This window comes from Delphinapterus leucas, chromosome 10 (genome assembly GCF_059928025.1).
Source record: "Delphinapterus leucas isolate spDelLeu-1000000601 "Yukka" chromosome 10, BTC_Dleu_Yukka2, whole genome shotgun sequence".
Taxonomy (NCBI): Eukaryota; Metazoa; Chordata; class Mammalia; order Artiodactyla; family Monodontidae; genus Delphinapterus; species Delphinapterus leucas.
In genome coordinates, this window is record NC_143138.1 from 58,484,797 (window position 1) to 58,491,370 (window position 6,574).

General features: G+C 45.8%; 1 pseudogene; it reads right to left on the reverse strand.

Moving 5' to 3' along the window:
- LOC149748250 (large ribosomal subunit protein uL16-like) overlaps nucleotides 1-1,594 on the reverse strand; it is a 29,334-nt pseudogene extending 27,740 nt beyond the window's left edge.
- Between the last annotated feature and the right edge of the window lie 4,980 nt (nucleotides 1,595-6,574).

Below are 6,574 nucleotides of genomic sequence, written 5' to 3' on the forward strand. Positions count from 1 at the left end.
CACTGGGGGCTTCTGGAGGCAGGTACCACTTCCTAACCAAGCGCTCCTGGTTTCCCTCTTCTGGACTGTAGCACAGTCAGGCACACGGGACAGGAGCAGCGGGGCAGCGTGGGCAGCTTGGGGCAGTCATTGCAGCTCTGCTCTGGGGACAGTAATAATCTCTGGAGGTCCCCTATGCTTGGATTTCCAAACCAGGCTGTATGTTTAAAGCACCCAGGAAACTTGTCGGATCCAGATTTTTGGCCTCCCTGCCAAGAGAATCTGATTCCGTAGTCTGGGCCTCAGAACTTTTAACAAGACCCTGAGGTCGTTCTGCTACATTACCAGTTTCAAAAACCCTTAATCCAGTGCATTCATTGATCTCCAGGAAGCAACCCACCTATACAGGTCTCAGAACCTGTTAGTGGTCTTCTTTCTCTGGAGATCTTTTTTAGAAAACTTCTGGCTACTCATCCTGGTGTTATTCAATCCATAAACTTTCCTGAGCAACTCATTCAACCCCTGAGTACACAGCCAGCTCCGGAGCAGGACACCCATGGGGACTTGGGTCAAAGCAAGAGATGAGAAGTTTGAGTTGATTTTCTGGGTAAGCCGTGAGAATGCTATTGTCGCATAATGGATCCCCAGCTCCACAGCCAAGATCAGGATTTTAAAAGCAGCTGGTGGAGATGCTGCTGTTTTCACCAGAGCCAGGCCTGTGTTTTTCCTTTGTGAGGTGATGCCCATGGTCCTGCCAAGCAGGCCAGACCCTGGCAAAGCAGTGGCCTTCCCCATCTCCCACCAGGACCTCCCTTGCTCTAACATCTCCTTTTCTGGCTCCAAGTCCATTTCTCCAGCCTTGCCTCATTTATCCCCCGACTCCTGAGCACGGCACCCTTGTCCCAGCATTTGCTGGGCAAACTCCCCTGTCCAGAGCAGAACTTCTCATGATGGTCTTTGCCAACAGCCTGGAACTTGTCAGACGAATGAGTTTTGCATCTTTCTTACCCAGCCTTAGTCAAACCCGCTGAAGGCAGCAACCACTTTAATCTCTCTCCTGTACTTTGTCCTGCTCTTGACCTGCTGGAGCAGATGCTATCAGGAGTGGCCAAAGTTTACCTTGGCTTTACTGCACAACTGTGTGTCCAACTGGCCCAGGAGCCCAGGAACGAAGTTCCAGGAAAGTGAGAACGATGACCTTCTTAGTCCTTTCTGAGATGCACGATTCTGCCTCACGAGGGTTTTCCTTCCGTACTGCTGACCCTGCTTCCATGGTGGAGCAGAGCTGGACAGGCCCTACAAAGCAGGGAGGCCAAATTCCATGAGGCCAGGTCACCGGGTGGGTCTGCCTTCGTCATCCTCTGGGAAGTAATACATTGCATGATCCTGACAACTGCTGAGAACCTGATATTCTTGGAAGTGCATTACCTTTCAGCAAGTGAGTGGCCCCACCCCACCCCTACTTTCCTTTTCCAAGACCCTTTCACAATCTGTCATTCCCACCCCACCAAGGAACAGGGTGCTGTCTAGGGCCTTAGCACTTAGCCATTCCTAGGGTAGGACAGTCTAGATTGGAAGGTTTGTTTTCTTTTAATCTTACCCTCAGGACTATCATGTACAGTTGTAGAGTCTGTGCACTGCACAACTCCGTGGGATGCCATTTACACAGCCTGAGGTGAATGAGGCAATGCCCTGCTAACCCTAATCCTTCACACTTCCTGCCTCACCCTGACTCCTCCTGATTCACCTATGTCATATGACTCTAAATCAGGGGTTGGGAAACTGTGGCCCACAGAGGACTTAGAAGTTTTACTGGGAGGATATTTTGGTGTCTTGTCCTGTTTTATTTCCTTTTTTTTCTTGGCTGCGCCACGTGGCTTACAGGATCTTGGTTCCCCAACCAGGGACTGAATCCGGGGCCATGGCCGTTGAAAGCACCAAGTCCTAACCACTGGACCGCCAGGGGATTCCCCCCTCACCTTTTTTTTTTTTAAATTAATTTTTCTTTTTTCCAGAAAGAGCTCGCAGGTGGTAAGCTTTCTAGGTCCAGGGGATTGTCATGGTCACAGGAACCTGGGTAGTTGCCTGGGGCCCTGCATTCAGAAGAGCCTCACACTTGGTTTAATGTTCTGATACTGTCATCTTAAAATTCTTAGCGTTTCTAAACAAGGGGACCCACATTTTCATTTTGCACTGTGTCCCACAAACAGTCCAGTCTGGCATTTTGCATGTTCAAGGACATTGTTATTGTGTTCTCACACTTAATGATAGTAAACTGGGCACAGAATTCTAGGCTCAGAATCATTTTCCTTCCGAATTTTGCAGATAGCTCCCACTTTGAGGACGGGCAATCAGATGTCAGTCTATTTGCTGAAACTTCACGTGTATGTCTCCCTCTGGAAACTTGTAGGATTTTCTCTTTATCCTTAGCCAAGGATCTTTGGCGTCTTTAAGAGGTTGAAACTTCACTGGGTGATGTCTGTGTGTGACTTTTTCCCCCGTTGTTGCTTCTCACAACCTGGGGGCACCTCAAAGCAATTCACTTAAAACAAAACAAACAAAAAACCCCCACTATTTTCTATTCCCTATTAAAATAAAAAAATTTTAAAGTCTCTCTTTCTGGAATGTTTATTAGATGGAAGATAGATCCGGGAACTCCAATATTCATACCTCTCATCAGCTTGTTTTTTTCCTATTTCTTATCTCTTTGTCAGATTCCCTTGACTTTGCCTTCCAGATTACATCTCCAGGCAAGGCTTCTTCTGTCAGCCACCAGTAGTCCTCAATAGAAAGGTCAGGGTGAACCAGCTGACAGCCATGCCAGTAGAAGCTGACTCACCAAAAGCCACATGGGCACTGGCATCAGTGGCATCTGCTCTAACAAGGTACATCTGTGAAATAACTGTACATTTCCCCAGAGTTAAATAAAACAATGTTATCAGGCTTAAATAAAACAATGTTGCAAAGCTTCGAGCACACTATTAGTGTTCCATAAACGTTAGCTCTTATGAAAGATGAACAGTATTTAAACACTGGCTTCTTAACACCAGCTTCTTATGCCACCTCCCTTTTCCAGTTTTCTGATCCCCCCAGGCCAGATGCAATCCCTCTCCCTTTGCAACAATGCAATGTGTTTATCTTACAGTAAGTTAACAAAAGTACACAAGAGAATGATAAGCAGAAAGAGAAAGAGCTTATGACCCAGTAGGAGAGGGTGTACACCTTACTCATTGTCCTGAATGTGGCCTGTACTGTTATAACGTTTGTTTGGGCACCTTCTACCATAGAGAAACGTGTAATCATTCTGAAAATACCTACGTGCTTCTGCGTCACTCGGGTGCTGGCAGTTTTGTGAGATCTAGATCAAAACTCAGCTCATCAAATGACCTTTGTCCTGTCTTTAGTTTTCTGTAAAGATCTTGCCCACTCGAACACACGGCAGGGCAAACCTGCACATGATTTATCATATTTGGCAACATTATGCAGAAGGAAGTCCAAATGAAAAAACTCTAAAGGGAATGAGACTATTTTGGTTCCAACGTCCTGGCTGACCACTCTTTAGCTGTATGACTTTGGGCAAGTCATTTAACCTCTCTGAGCTTCATTTTCCTCCTTTTAAAAATGGAGATACCTTTCAAATGTACCTGGTTCCATCCTCCACCTTCCCCATATACTTCCACATCTATATATTGTCCTTAGAATGAAATCCAAAATCTTATGCGGTACCCAGAAGAGATAGTTAGGATGAGGTAAGGTACTTGTGGCACCTTTATAAAAGTGCTGTGCTTTCCCCATTCTCATCCACAGGACCCCATCTTCCTCCAGTCCTCTGAGATGACCATCTTTCCATTCCTCAAAATCACCAGGTTCCCAATTGTATATCCTCTGCCAAGCTCATCATGATGTCACCACCACTGAACATTCTTTTAACTCCTCATTTACAGGGAGGGGACCTACTGCTTTTCCAAGAGAGTGGATCTCTCGGGAGCTCCAGCCAAGGCCATGATGGTTAGAGCTGCCACGAACACATAAAAAGCTTGTATTTTAAAATGAACCAACTTATTCTTTGCTGTTCAGACTCTCTCCCAGAAAACAGGCTAGGAAACAGGAAATCCTTGCTTTTATGTGGATTAAAGCCACACATCAGATTAAAAAAGAGCCATTTGGAAGTGTGGTGAGAATGCCAGCTGCTTGAATGCTGAGGGAGGGTCTCTGCATCTTCGGACATCCAGGGCTTTATGTGCAAGTCTTGGTGGTGTCCATTTTGAGCCCTCAGGCCTGATTCCTCTTCCTTGGCTCTCAGCTGTGTCTCTGATAGTGGAGGCTGCTCAACAGGTATGTGTGTGACAGCTGCCTTAATGGCTGGCTGGCTCCTGTCCCCACAAGCCAAAGATGAATGAAGGATGAGCTGGATGTCAGAGCTCCAATTCACAGGTCACAGGACTGTGATTCACAGAACTCCATATCATATTAGTACATAAATTCCATTATTTTAGTAAACAAACCCCTTAGTAGAGCCAGCTTATTATTTCCAGATTCCTTCTTTACCAGGATCAAGAAGTGGAGATATGGAGGGAATGTGTCAGAAGCATTACTTCTTAGGGTTGTTACGGGTTAGTTTAGGGAATTATGAATCGTTTCCATCAGCAATGCATAAGTTTAAAAGCATTCATCCCCCAGCAAAGATTTTTGCTGACTTCCAGACTAAAAAGATTTCACTAATCTCATTCTACAGTTGGTGCCATGGGGTTCTGGGCAATGCAGAATACTGGGGTACTTTACTATCTGAAGTTGTCGGAACCGTCCTGATTTATGAGAATTTGGCATTTCTTACGAATTTAAGCACTTTGGTTTTGTTGGCTTAGTAGAAACGTACAGCACTATGGCTATTAGATGACAGTGAACCAGCATGGCTCCAACCATACGTATGAGAAATATAATTCTAGAGAGGGCAAAGGACTCAGAAATAATGGGCCAACAAAACACTGCAAGCTCTGGAGCCACTGGTGGGCATGGTAAGCAAGGCCTATGAGGCCAGCAAAAGCTAAAGATAGGAAGGTTTAAAACGAAGCTGCTTTAGGGAGATGAGGTGGAAATGGCAGTTTCCAGACGGGATACTGACTGCAAACTATATTTGGTTTTCATCTCAGCTAGTTTTGGGCCAAACTCTCTAAAAGCAGTACAAATACCACACCACATTTCCTGCTTTGGCTAATCCTTGTTGACATTTCTACAGTAAAGTGAACTCTCCACATATTGCTAAGTACAGAAATAAGATGCAATTTTGTCTTTCAGTGATACAAGCCTCTTCCTAGCCAGGTCTCAAGCCTGTACAAAAGAAACACTAGACAACGGTGATCTCAACGTCGGATCCAAGAGTTCCACTTCCAGAAGAGCTGGGGAAGATCCTACTGGGGACCAATAAACCCACCTATAACAACTATAAACTGGACAAGACCAAGAAACAATACTCTGAAAGCACTAGAGAATGGTCAAAGGCAAGCAGAGTCAGGAAGGAACTTGATACTTGGAATAGAGAACGGCATTTTCACAGCTCTTAGCCTGAGGGAATGTCACAACCCAGGACCCAGAACTCTGGGAGACAACCAGCAGTCTTTCTGGCTTTAAGAACCAGAGAGTTCAGGGCAAGCAAGGTCACTGCAAAATGACCATGAGTCCTGGAAAGGGGAGAACCAGAGAAGGGAACCTCAAAGTCTGGATATAATCTCTGCCCAAATTTCCAGCTGGCTGTAAGGGCCAGGCTGTAGCTAAGGATACAATGACTGAACTGAGATTTCAGCTGCCACCAAGAGACAGCGTTTGTAGCAGTCTGAGTCCAATCAAATTAACTGTCTGATAAACCAAACGAAAAACCAACACTCCTCTGTCAGATGTATTGGGGGTGGGGGTGAGGATGTCAAAGTGTAAATTCCCAGGCCACACCCACAGATCTGCAGCATCAGCATCCCCTGGGGGTAAGGCCTCAACTCTGCACTGTCAAAAGTGACAAAGTAAGAGAGTGCCACGGACATATATACACTACCAAACGTAAAATAGATAGCTAGTCGGAAGCAGCCGCATAGCACAGGGAGATCAGCTCGGTGCTTTGTGACCACCTAGAGGGGTGGGATAGGGAGGGTGGGAGGGAGGGAGATGCAAGAGGGAAGAGATATGGGAACATATGTATATGTATAACTGAGTCACTTCGTTATAAAGCAGAAACTAACACACCATTGTAAAGCAATTATACTCCAATAAAGATGTAAAAAACAAAACAAAACAAACAAAAAAAAACCAGGAGCTTCAATGACTCGAGCCGAGTTGGAGCCTCGCTGCTCTGAGAGCTGATGTAGTCCACACCGCATGCTCAGATGTCAGCTGAAACAGGCTGCACTTGAAGAGACGGTGTCTGTCTGCCAAGGAAGATGTGTCAGCTGCCCACATCTTTGATGCTGGCCACGGGAAGCTGAGAAGTCACTTGGAGACACAGAGGAGATACTTCCCTTCTTAAGATCATCACTGAAAACTTTTAGGATATGTCCCGTCACACAGAGACAGGACACCGGTCCCTCGGTAGTCTCCTGCACGTCAGCAC